At 20.0% G+C, this 14569-nt stretch overlaps 1 protein-coding gene and 1 long non-coding RNA gene across 3 annotated transcripts in view; both read left to right on the top strand.

Moving 5' to 3' along the window:
- Positions 1-14569, top strand: part of LOC122502820 (TOX high mobility group box family member 3-like) — a 476754-nt gene that overhangs the window by 193719 nt on the left and 268466 nt on the right. The window lies entirely within an intron of this gene.
- LOC122502905 overlaps positions 13414-14569 on the top strand; it is a 33793-nt gene continuing 32637 nt past the window's right edge. The window contains exon 1 of the long non-coding RNA XR_006301676.1: positions 13414-13493. This is a non-coding gene — a long non-coding RNA (uncharacterized LOC122502905). The remainder of the gene's footprint in view (positions 13494-14569) is intronic.

Below are 14569 nucleotides of genomic sequence, written 5' to 3'. Positions count from 1 at the left end.
ACTGGCAGCTTTCTTATACGTCCAATTAAATCTTACGGATTTCAAATCGTTACCCTACTCTTTATATATACAAACACACAATTTGCATAAATAACAATTTCTCTTTTTCCTCCTTTGGGTGTCAAGAATTTTCTTTTTCTTTCCTTTTTCCTTTTTCCTTTTTTCAAATTTTCCATTTTCTTCCCTTTTTTTATTTAAAAATGATTTTTTTTATCATACAACTTTTTTTATTTTATTATAGTTTTTTTTATTATGGAATAATTTTATATAATAATTTTATTGTAGAATAATAATAAAAATTATTATTCTATTCTTCATTCATTCTTATTATTAAATAAGTAAATAAAAATAAATCAATTTTGAAAAATAATAAAAATAGATAATAAATAAATTAAAAAAATTAATAATAAAAGAAAAATCCAAATAATAAAAATTAAAATGAATAATAAATATTTTTATTTTTATTATTTGGGTTTTATTTATTTGATTATTAATAGTATTATTAATTACTATTATTAATAGTAAAAATTAATAATTAAATAAGTAATAAATAGTGAGAATTAACAATAAAATAAGTAATAAACAACAAAAATTTAATAACTTGAAAAAAATAATCGGGAATATTTGCGAAATAGTGGAAAAATTAAAAGTAATAAACTATAAGATTCCTATCTTATTGTTAGTCACGTTTCACGATTCTAAATAATATTTTGTCATGACTTATGGCAAATAATAAATTAATTTTATTGAAAAATTGAATCTTTTTTTTTATTTTTTTATTTATTTATTTTTTTTTTTGAAATTGAGAAGAAAATAAATGGGAAAAAAATTGAATTTTTATAGAAAAGGCATGATCTCGACAGCCTTGTAACAATAATGAAAGATGAGAATGATAAACCTGAGGGAATCCTTTCTATAATGCGAATATGTCGCCATTGTCTTTCTCTCTTTATCTTTCCCATCGTCTTTATAGATGTGGCACTTTCATTGTACATAATTCATGTAACATTTCACAATCATTCTTTAATTACATAATTCCCACGATGTCAAACAGGAATTAGAACGTTTTTTTTCTTAAAAACAAAGAAATTTGCAATTTTAATTCTTTCCAACAAAAATTTTAATTATTATTTTTATTTAATAAATAAATAATTAAATTATTATTATCATTATTTTAATTCTCAGAAAAAAAATTAAAAACTCCTTTCAGAAATTTTTTTTTTTTCATTTTTTTTTTTACTTTTTAGAAATTAATTTTTGTTTCTAAAATGAAAATTTTTTCTAAATTGAAAGAAAAAAAAAGTTTTTTTTTCATTTTGCATACGGAAAAGATAAGAGAGAGGAAGAAATCGTCGAATTTTAATGGAGGAATTTGAATATAAAGAAGTTTAACGTGCAATTCTCTTTTTTAAAAATTTATTGTTAAGGTGTTCAATGTTCGAACGATAACATGCAATATCAACAAAAGGGTCTTTTTCAATGGTGAAACAGTAACGCCCCTTTTATGACTCTTTTTATTTCGAGGTCGTTCGGTTTTATGCGTACCATGATGGAGCATAGTTTTTCAGCTATACTTTCTTTTTTTTTCCTATCCACTTCTTATTTCAATACACATTCTCATTGTTTCGCCAAAAAAAGGGGTCAGAACAAAAAAAAAAAAAAAAAAAAACCTATAACTAATTTACGAAAAAATTTTCACCATCCCCTCCTTTTTTTCTGTAGTGTCATGTATATTTATTTTGATGCGAGAAAAAATGCAAAAGAAAAAGGGGAAAATAGAATAAAAAAAAAGAAAAACAAAAAAAAGGCAAAAAGAAAAACAAGAAAAAAAATAAAAATGAAAGAATAAAAAGAATACAAGAAGGAAAAAGAATAAAAAGAAAAAAAGAAAAAGAATGCAAAAAGGAAAAAGAATAAAATGAGTAAAAATTAAAAAAGAAGAAAAAAAGGAAAAAGAATAAATGAATAAAAATGAAAAAAGAAAAAGAATAAAAAAACAAAATAAAATAAAAATTAAAGAAGAATAAAATCAGTAAAAATGAAAAAAGAAAAATAATAAAAAAACGAAATAGAAAAAAAATTAGAAAAGAGAAAGAATAAAAAAAGGAGAAAGAATTAAATGAATAAAAAGAAAAAAAGAAAAAGAATAAAAAAAAGAAAAAAGAATAAAATGAGTAAAAATGAAAAAAGAAAAATAATAAAAAAACGAAATAGAATAAAAATTAGAAAAGAGAAAGAATAAAAAAAGGAAAAAGAATTAAATGAATAAAAATAAAAAAAGAAAAAGAATAAAAAAGGAAAAAGAATAAAATGAATAAAAATGAAAAAAGAATAAAAAAAGGAAAAAGAATAAAATGAATAAAAAAGAAAAAGAACAAAAACAGGAAATAAAATAAAAATGAAAAAAGAAAAAGAATACAAAAAGAAAAAAGAATGAAAATGAAAAAAAGAGTAAAAAAAAATAAAAATACAAAAAATAAAAATTAAAAATAGAAAACAAAATTTAAAAAATAAAAATAATGGAAATAAACTAAAATAGAAAATAAAAAATAAAATAAAAAAGAAAGAAAAAATTAAAGTCAAAAACAAAAAAATATAAAACAAATAAACATAAATTTTCTTTCAAAACTGACGGGATAAAAAGTTTTAATTTAATGATAATTATACAGTCGGGCTCATTAATAATTCACGAAAAAAAGGAGGAAGAGATTTTTTGTTTCATTTCCTCTATTATTAAAATTGTTATTATCATTATTATTATTATTATTTTATACATGAAAGATAGCCGAAATTTTTGTAATTTTTTGCTCCATCTCGACATATTAGAAAGAGTGATGCTAGTTAGGTAAAAGAATGGGCTGTTCTTTTCAAAGAACCTTGAATAATGGAACGCGTCTCATGCGAAATTCATGTCCAATTTAGCTAGACTGTTAATTTATGATGCGGCCAAAAGTTAAACTGCCCATATTCTAAAGGAAAATAAAAAAACAAAAAAATAAAATCTCAAAATTACTTCCCTCAGTTTTTTAATTTTCTTTTCCTTTTTTTTTGTTTAAATATCAACAATCATTTTGCTTTTTAATTAATTCTTTTGCCTTTAAAAAATAAAAATTATTGCAGTTTAAAAAAAAATATTTCCTATATTGTATAATAATTATTTTCTATAATATTTTCTAATAATAAATCACTATTTTTTTTCATTAAAAAATATTTTCGAAAATTTTAAATTCAAACCTTTTTGAAATTCAACAACTTGTAAGATTTTATTATTATTATAAAACAAGAAGAAAACGATAACTCTGAGTCTTCGACTCGAAGTGATCGATTTCTTCATGTTTTATAAAATTAAAGATGAGTTTTATTATTTATGAAAATAGTTAAATGTTTGCGTAGAAAATTATAAAAAATTTTAATAAATAATTAAATAATTTTGGAAAATTTTATTAAAATATTGTAGGTATATTAAAATCATTGAATTTAGGGAAATTTTTGAAAATAATTGAAATTTCGCCGAAAAATTATTAAATTTTTTAAAATAATTGAATTTCAGAGAAAAATTTTATTATTTATAAAAATAATTGAGATTTTGATGAGAATTTAAAAAAAATTTTGAACATAATTGAATTTCTGCAAAGAATTTTATTACTTTTGAAAATAATTGAATTTCTGTAAGAAGATTTTATTATTTATGAAAATAATTGAATAATTGCGAAGAATTTAATTAAAATGTTTTAAAATAATTAAATTTTGGAGAAGACTTCTATTACTTTTGAAAATAATTGAAATTTTTTGAATTTTTTGAACATATTTGAATTTCTGCAAAGAATTTTATTACTTTTGGAAATAATTGAATTTCTGTTGATTTCTGCATTCATTTGTAACTTTTTCAAAATTCAACTTTTTTTTAGTGTTTAACTAAAATTTGTCTATAAAAATAAATAATTCAATAATTCTTCAAGAAAATTTTATTAAAATAGTAGATATTTAAAATCATTGAATTGTGGAAAATTTTTAAAAATAGTAATTGAAATTTTGCCAAGAATTTTTTGAAAATAATTGAATTTCAGAGAAAAATTTTATTATTTATAAAGATAATTGAGATTTTGATGAGAATTTTTCAATTTTAAAAAAGTTTTCAACATTATTGAAATTCTGCAAAGAATTTTATTACTTTTGAAAATAATTGAATTTCTGTAAAAACATTTTGTTATTTATGAAAATAATTGCATAATTGCGATGAATTTAATTAAAATGTTTTAAAATAATTGAATTTTGGAGAAAACTTCTATTACTTTTGAAAATAATTGAAATTTTTAGAATTTTTTGGACATATTTGAATTTCTGCGAAGGATTTCTATACTTTTGGAAATAATTGCTGATAGTAATGAAATTTTGCCAAGAATTTTAATAAATTTTTTGAAAATAATTGAAATTTTTGTAGAAGAATTTTATTAAAATTTTTAAAGATAATTGAAATTTTGTAGAAAAATGTTATTAAAATTTTTGAATATAATTGAAATTTTTGTAGAAGAATTTTATTAAAATTTTTGAAGATAATTAAAATTTTGACGAAAATTTTATAAAATTTTTTAATATAATTGGATTTTTGCAATTATTTCTAACTTCTTCAAAATTAAATTTTTTTTAGTGTTTTTAACTAAAATCCTTCTATAAATTCATTTTTCTTTAAAATTATTAAATATATATTAAAAAAGGGGAAGTAGAATTCTACTTTCCATGACTTTTCCCTAAATTCCCTGACTATTATTTTTTACAGTATATAAAATAATAATTATTATTAATTTTTAAAATAATCATTAACGCTCAATTTTATAATTATAAATACATTTTTTCCTTTTATTTTATAATTTTAATGTTCATAATATTTTTCCAAAAAAGTGTATTATATGGGAAAAGTAAAAACAAGATGAGTGAAATTTTAAATTGTAACGATGCAATTCATCTAAAGTTTCACTCACGAAACGATTATGGTGCATCATTCAGAGTTACCTTGTGCGCGTGCGAGATGAAGATCAGGTCAACGTTATATCCGAACCCTATTTGTTTAACGGAAATTCAAGTTTACGGCTCATTGTTCCCATATATATATTGTGGATCTAGCGTCGAGGTAAATTGGTATATAAGTAAAATCTTCACGTATAAACAATTAACAAACTTTAATGACTTACGTAAGAATAGAAAATTTTCCCAAATATTACCCAAATGTAACATTTCAGTTTTAAAATTTATTAAATTATTTTCTACTTTAAATTTTTAAATATTTAATTAAATTAATAAATCATTTAATAAAAAAATTAAATAAATACAAATAATAAATATAATAAATATAATAAATATTAATAAATAATAAATAAAATAAAAAATAAATAATAAATATAATAAATATAAATAAAAAAATTTTATAAATATATTATATTCAATTTTCATTTAAATAAATAAAGAAATAAACGAAAGCAAACATTTTTTTTAATAAAAACTCACCGATTGAAGAATATCATCGTCAATAACGTCTTTTCAATCTGAAACAAAAAAAAAATATTTTCATTAATTTTATTTATTTATACTTTATTTTAAATATAAAATCAAAATTAGTAATTATAATCATTATAATTATTATAATTAAAATTTAAATAGATAAAGAGGCTTTATTTTCATATTAAAAAATATATCTTTATCCATATAGGTAGAGTTCATTCACCTCTTTTAAAGAATGTGGCAAATCCCCTCGGGCCTTGTACATTTGATTATCGAAAATTAATTTGACCGTGACTTGACCTTCTCACAAAATTTGCCTCTTCTAACGTCTTTTCTCATTTTCTGTGTGTCATTTTATATACACAGGTATAATATTTAAAAAAAACTTATAATAGCGGAAAAAAAAATTTTTTAATTCTCTAATTCTACAGCAGAACAAAATTAATTAATTTATTTATAATAGAATTAATTTTGATAATACTCTCTAGATATGAATTTTTAAAAATTTTTACTGACTGTTTTTCCTTTTGAATTTGTAAGATTTATCAATAAATCAGTAGAAATTATTATTTATTAATAAAGTTTACAAATTTGACAACGAAAAGTGAGTCAGTAATATTTAAATTTATTCATTTAATTTATCTTTAAAAAAATTATTGTATAAAATGAGTAAACATTTTTACTAATTCAAGTTTAGAGAGCAATACTATAATAATGGTAATAATATTTAAAAAAATAGAATATTTAAATATATAAATTTTATGATTATAAATATAAATAATTATAATTATAAATAGTTAAAAATATAAATAATTATAATTAAAAATAGTTAAAAATATAAATGATTATAATTATAAATAGTTAAAAATATAAATAATTAACTAAGTTACTAAGTTACTGTATAGAAATAGTTATAAGTTGATTAAAAATATTATATCTTGACGATAGCACCAACTATCGAATTAATAAAAGTGTCTGACTCGATAGGTCTTTTACTACTTCTGTTAAATTCAAAATTCATTCAGAAAACCGCCGCGTCGTCTGACTAAATCGGTCTATTTCTACTTAAACTGAAATTATTAAAAAGAAAGAAAATAATTTATTTCTACTCTCCCTTGAACTTGAATTATTTTTCTAAAATTTATTGTCTATTATTTGACAATAAATTTTAAAAAAAATAATGTCTGACTAATAACTGACATACACTACTGAATGCTAAATAAAAAAAACAAATTAAAACGAACTGTCTGACCATGTCAATCATTTACCACTTGAAACAAACCGACATTCATGAAAATAACTGGTCTTACCGTAACTGACATTTACTACTGAGAATAAAATTAGACAAAGTCTGACCAAAACAGGTTTTTACTACTGAAATCGAAATTTACGAGAATTTTAATCACGTTGTTCAGTCTTAATCGAAACCTCTCGTTTACTATAAAGACAAATAAAAAACAAAGTAACAATTATACAAAAAAAAAGGAATTCTATAATAAAAAAAATTATAGAGAAAGAAAAAAAATTATACAAGAATACTTTTTCATATTAAAAAAGTTATACAAAAAGACTTTTTCATTTAGAAAAAAATTATACGACGAGGATTTTTTCATTTAATAAATATCATATATAAAAAACAAAAAGAAATTTTTCAATATGAAAAAAAGTACCTACCAATCTGTGTATTAAAGAGAAAAAAGAAGAAGGAAATTTTTAAAATTAAAAAAATCAGATCGTGACTTTTACGTTGAAGCATATTTTCTGAAATCTTGAAAATGTATATCATATTTTAAAATCTATCTTCAGCGCGTACACGATATCCAATATCCATCGAATTCTAATTCGATGAAAAAGCAGCTTACACTGTAATCGAATTTCTCGAACAAATCGAGGAAAATTCTCTACTAAGGTAAATTCATATTCAGTTGAATTTGAGAGGAATCAAACTAAATTATTTCTTGCAAAAATTGTACATATGTATGTATGTACCTAATACAGAAACATAAATAAATATTTATATAAATAATATTATATTATTATTCTGTAATAAAAAGGATTAAATATCGGCTTAAATATCAGTTTAACTTTAAATACACTGATATTGCAAAATTAATTTATCAAAAAAGAAAAGAGAAAAATTGAAATTTAACTCATACTCAACGTGAGGAAAAATTGTAGATATTTCACATTTTGTTATTTGGTAATTATTTTTTTCATTCTCGTTACTTTTTGCAATGATTATTTTCTTTGACGCAAATAAAAAAAATTCACAATTCTTAAAGAAAAAATATATGTAATTAATTTGAATATTTACACACTTTTTAAATTTAAATTATGATTTTATATTAAGAAAAGAAAAACAGAAATACACCGAATAAAAATGTTTTTGTAAATCTTAATTCTTATGGAAAAACAATATAATGATGAAATATTTATTCGAAATAAAACTTTTGATGTTTTCAAAAAATTTTACAAAATTAAAGAAATTCATAAATAAATTTAGAATTTTTTTTTTTTTTTGAGTTTCTAATCTATTAAAAATCAGAAATAAAAAATAAAAAGTAATATTTCTTTCCTGAAAAAGCGAGAAATTAAACGTAAATAAAAAAAATTGAAAAACAAGAAGCATGAATTTAAAATAAAAATACAAAAAGATAATAGGCAGTAAAAATAACTGCTAAAGTATGGAAAATACTTTAAAGAACAGAGATAACAACAAAACATTCAAAATCGGCTTTGATAATTCAGTTTTAATTATACTGAAAATTAATAATTATATAATAATGAAAAATTAAAATTAATAATCAAAATAAAAATATTAAAAAATATAAAAAAAAAATGAATAATTCTGTTATAAAGAAAAGTAAAAAAAAAATCATATTGAATGTATGTGAAAAAATGCGATTCATGAACTTGAGATTGTAATAATTTTTATTTTGCGTACTTTTATTATAAGTATTCCACCTGCGAAATGATAAATTTTAAAAACTTTGACTTTGCTGAAGGTCACAACGTGTATGATAATTTTTTTATTATACAAAATAATTTTTTTTATAAATAAAATTCAAATTAAAAATTGCAAAAATATCGTGGATCGAAACTTTAGAAAAAGAATTTAATGGTCGTGTTAAAGTATATGACTAAAAACTGAAATGGAAAATAATTAAAATTTAACTTATACTTAACGTGACCAAAAATCGTAGATCTACTTTTTTACTATTTAGTAATTATTTTTTTTTAATTCTTATTATTTTTGCTGATTATTTTCTTTGCCGCACATAAAAAAAGTCACAATTCTTTAAGAAAAAAAAAATATATAAATAATATTTGAAAACTTGTCAACTTTTTATATTTAAATTATCATTTCATATCAAGAGAGAAAAAAAGAAATATTTTCTCTTCATTTCTTTGAAGAATAGAAAAAATATTAATTTTAATTAAGGAGACAAGTGAGTCAAATGACAAAAATTCTAAAGAACTTTTTCAAAAGAATCAAGAAAACAATGAATAAATTGTAAAATTTCAAAAATTCAATTATTTAAAAATTTGTTGATAAAAATTTTCCTGAGAATTCAATTTTAAGAAGTAATCAAATATTCAATAAATTACAATATTTTTCTATTTAAGTAATTGAATTCTCTTAGAATTTACTAATAAAATTTTATTTGAATATGAATTTTAGTTTTTAGAAAATTGTAAACAAATAAATTTGAAAATTCTCAAAGAACTTTTTAATAATTTATTAAAAATAACTGATTTAAAGAAGAATTTTAGTTATGTAAGTTCTAGAAAAAAATAATTGAATTGAAATGATGAAAATAATTTTGAAGAAGTTACAGGAGTGATTAATTTCTTCATGTTTTATAATAAAATATTCTTATACAAATTGTTGAATTTCAAAAAGGTTTGAATTTGAATTTTGATTTCTGTGGAAAAATAATAATGATTAAATATTTATTTTAAAAAAGAAATTATTGATGTTTTCGAATAATTTTACTATTAGAGAAATTTGTAAATAAATGTAATAGAAACATTTTTTTGAGTATCTAATCATTTTTAGAGTGAAACAGAGAATATTCTTTAGGGTCAGGGAAAAAGTCAAAATTTTGTCTGAAGGTCAAGGATTTAGGGCAAAAGTTAAAATTTTTGAAATCTATACGATTTGAAAAATTTTAATTTTTTTTTGAAAAATAAAATTTCGAACACATATTATTATTTACAAGTGTACGTGAGAGTGATGCGCGGCACTATATGGCACACCAACTTGTAGATAGAATTAAGATAAATCGCGTTTGCCAAGTTGATTTATAACAGAACGACGAGAGAGAGAGAGGAGAGACGACGAGACGTGTCATTGCGCAATGCAACAAACGCACCTGCGATTTGGTTCGTTATGCATTGGGAGAAAAGCCGCATTTCTATTCCCCTGTAATCAAATGAGTTCGAGTCCAATGCAGTTTAAATATTCCATTTGCAGAGAAAACTTTTATCGACAGATATAAATCGTCTCCCTCTTCTCTCTTTCTCTCTCTCTCTCTCTCTCTCTTTCTATATCTATATAAATATATACTCACACACACACACATTTTTATATATATATACGAAAACTATGCATATGCGATCGTGCGAACTGAAAAGAATCGTAAAAAGTTTTGACTAACGAGATCTCTGTATGTTATAAAACTCCACGGAATAAAGCTCTGAAAAAAGCTTTATTTTCTTGTTGCAAATGGGATTCATTTAACATTTATAGAAATATTACTCTCGCGTCTCTATCGCCAGTAGAATATATAACTTTTTTTCTCCCTCTCTTTCTCCATATATACAAGAACACAAATTTTAAAAATTCTATTCCAAATTAAAATTTCAAAAAGAAAGTTCGAAAAAATAGGAATAAAGTTTTAATTGTTAATTTGATGCTTATAGTAATTATAATAGTTTTTGCTTCTTATATAACATAAAAGAAAAAATAATGTAAAAAACAGGAGAGAGAGAGAGAGAGAGCAAGAAAAGGGAATGAAAAAAACACAAATAAAGAAAGAGAAAAGATAAATTGAAAAAAGATGAAAAGAGAAAGAAATTTCAAAAAAAATTTGAAATTTAATTATTTCTAGAAATTTACACTATAATTCTTCTAATATTCAATTATTATTAAAAACTTTTAGAGAAATTAACTTTTAATAAAATTCTTATTAAAAAATTCAACAAGAATTTAATTATTTAAATACAAAAATAAATAATTTATTAAATAAATGAATTTTTATACAGAGATTTATCAAAATTTAAAAAAAAAAATTGAATTGCTAGGAAGAATTTCATTAAAATTTTCAAAAATAATTGAAATACTGGGAAAAATTAAATTATTTATAAAAATAATAGAATTATTCAAAAGAATTTTATTAAATTATTTTTTAAATAATTTATTTTTTTTAAGAATTTTTATTTTTATGAAAATTGTGTTTTAAATTATTGAATTCCTGTGGAAATTTTATTATTTATGAAAATAATTGAATATATGCGAAGAATTTTATTAACATTTTTTTTTAAATATTAATTAAATTCTCTTGAATAATTAAATATTAAATATTTTAACTGAAATTAATTTTTAAATTAAATTTTCATAAAAAATGCTACGAGAATTCAATTAGTGAAATACAAAAAAAAATTACTTATTGAATAATTAAAATTCAAATTAAAAATTAAATTAAATTCTCATAAAAAATTTTATCAACAGATTTTTAAATAATTGCAATCTTTCGACAAAATTTTAATAAAGTTTTTAAGAATAATTACGTTTTTCGTGAAATTCGATTAAAATTGTATTAAAAATACTTCCTCTATGAGGAAGCAATAATTGAAATTCTGCGAAGAGCTTTATTAAAATTTTTTTAATTAATTGAATTCCTGAGAAGAATTTTACTTAAATCTAAAAGAATAATTTATTTTTTTTTTTAAAATTAATTAAAATTTTATTTATATACAATTTTAATTTATCAAAAATAATTGATTTCTTTAGAACAATTTTATTATAATATTTGAAAATAATTGAATTTCTTTGAGAAATTCTAATATTTTTGTAAATAATTGAATTCTTCCAAAGAATTTTAAAAAAACTTTCTTTTAAATAATTGATTTTTTCGAGGAATTGAAATTAAATTTTAAAGAATAATTATATTTTTTGAGCAACAATTCCTGTAAAATCGTATTAAAAATAATTGATTTTTTTCGAACAATTTTATTAACATTTTCAAAAATAATTGAATTCCAGAGAATAATTTTATTACTTATGCAAATAATTGAATTATTGCGAAAAATCTTATTAAAATGTTTAAAAAGAATTAAATTTATGTAAAAAAATTTGTTATTTTTGAAAATAATTGAATTCTTCATAAGAATTTTATAGGAATTGTTTTAAAATAATTAATTTCTTCGAAATATACAAATAAATATTTTGACAATTTTATTTTAAATAATTCAATTTGTGTGTGAAATTCTAATATTTTTCAAAATAATTGAATTTTTCTAAAGAATTTTAAAAAAATATTCTTTTATATAATTAATTTTTTCGAAGAATTGAAATTAAATTTTTAAGAATAATTACATTTTTTGAGCAATTCCTGTAAAATGGTATTAAAAATAATTGAAATCCTGCGATGAATTTTATTATTTATGAAAATAATTGAATAGTTGATAAGAATTTTATTAAAATTTTCAAAAATAATTGAATTCCTGAGAATAATTTTAATATTTATGAATATCATTGAATTATTGCGAAAAATTTTATTAAAATGTTTAAAAAAAATTGAATTTCAATGAAAAATTTTGTTATTTTTAAATATAATTGAATTCTTTATAAGAATTTTCTAAACATTGTTTTAAATAATTATTTTTTTCGGAAATATAATAAATATTATGAAAATTTTATTTTGAATAATTAAATTCTTTTGAAAAAATTTATTTGTGAAAATAATTGAATTTTTCGATTATTTAATTTAAAATAGTATTAAAAATAATTGAAATTCTTTGATGAGTTTTATTATTTATGAAAATAATTGAATTCTTACTTAGAATTTTATCAACAAATTTTTTTTTTAAAATTCAATTTCCATGAAAAATATTATTATTAGTGAAAGTAATTGAATTATTGTGAAGAATTGAATAAAAATTTTGTTAAATAATTGATTTTTTGGAAATTTTTTTTTAAAATGCTATTGTAAATTAATTGAATTTCTGTGGAAATTTTATTATTTATGAAATTAATTGTATTTTGGATGAATTTTATCATTTTTTTTTTTTTAAATAATTGAATTGTTTTGCGAAATTTTTATGAAAATACTAAATATTGAAAATAATTGAATTTCGAATATTTTTTTAAAATAAATAAATAATTGAATCGTTTTAAAGAATTTGATTATAATTTTTGACAGTATTTTTTTTATTTCTAGTATTAGCGAATTTAAAGTAGTGGAAATTGTCAAAAAAAAAAAACAGAAATAGTAGCTTTTAGTGGCTAAAATCTAAAAAAAAATATCCATTTAGCAGCATAACGTAAAAAAAGAAGTAAATAGTAGGTTTTAGAGAGAAAAATTGGCTAAAATCTAAAAAAAATACCCATTTAGTAGCATAACGTAAAAAAGAAGTAAATAGTAGGTTTTAGTAGAGAAAAAGAGAAAAGAAGATTAGAGAAAAAGAAGAAAAGAGAAAAGAAAAAAAGAAAAAAAGAGAAAAAGAAGAAAAGGAAAAAAAAGAAGAGAACAGAAAAGAATAAAAAACCAACAGAAAGAAAAAAAAACTGCATAACTGAATGCATAGATTTGTTTGAATACAAATATAAACTGTATGTAATGATGGCAATAATAACAGTAATAATAATTGCAAGTTTATTTACCACTAATATAATTTCCAGTAGTGTCTAAAGTGCAATTGGCTTCTCATTCGCAACTATGTGTACAAACGTTCGTGTTGCCTATTATACTGATTACCATGTTTCTATATAGGTACGAATCATGTCATTAATTTTGTCATCCATATATCACCTCGCACTGAGTTGAATGCAAGTCCTTTATAACTTTTCATTGAACTAACAATTGAAACGTGTTGGAAAACATGAAAATTCTATGCCTATATATATGTTAATACATGTATATACAATATATTTATAATGTTCCTTATTTTACCTCCTTTCGCGCAATTCTCTCTTCGATTAAGCAATACCCTGCATTTCATGATTTCTGCATTTCATGATTGTTATTAAAAGCGAAGTGGCATTTAACAAAGTCGATAGTTAGCCTCGCGATTTAATACTTTGAATTATAGTCGTTTTATTCTGTGTTTAATTTACCCTTATACAATGGATTCTATCGTGTTTGTAAACACGATTTGTTGGGTTTATTTATTTCTAATTATTAATTTATGCTATGATTTTTTTTGTGTTTATGAATATACATATATGGGAACAATTTTTCTTGCTTTCTGCTTTCTGTCGATTCTTTTATGTAACATTTTATAGTGTTAGAATATTTAATTATTTCAGGCTTTTGTACTCGATAATTAATTTTAAAAAAGTAGCGAAAAGGAGCTTTGAGACTAAAAAAAAAATTTCTATCGAAAAATTAAACTTGACTAATCAATTTTTTCATAATTTCCATAATTAAATTACACCCGAAAATTAGAATCTTTTTTTTGTAAATAAATATTTAAATTCCTATTTATTTTTCCACGGGAATTAAAATATTTTTATTTATTTCAATGTATAAAGCCTTTTTGAAATTTTAATATATTTCTAAAAACTGTAATTATTCCAAAAATTCATTCATTCTTTTGTTAAAATTTTTTAATAAAATTAATTCAAAACTTTAATCATTTTATTTCAAAATTTAAATATTATTACAGTTTTACAAAAATTAAAATTTTCAAAAATTTCAATAAAAAAAAAAATTCGAAACTATATCTAGAAATTTACACTATAATGCTTCTAATATTCAAATATTATTTAAAACTTTTTACAGAAATTAAATTTTTAATACATTCTTATTTGAAAATTCTACAAGAATTCAATTACTTAATTACAAAA

Source organism: Leptopilina heterotoma, unplaced genomic scaffold, assembly GCF_015476425.1.
Source record: "Leptopilina heterotoma isolate Lh14 unplaced genomic scaffold, ASM1547642v1 Lhet_108, whole genome shotgun sequence".
Taxonomy (NCBI): domain Eukaryota; kingdom Metazoa; phylum Arthropoda; class Insecta; order Hymenoptera; family Figitidae; genus Leptopilina; species Leptopilina heterotoma.
This window is presented reverse-complemented; position numbering and strand designations above follow the sequence as displayed.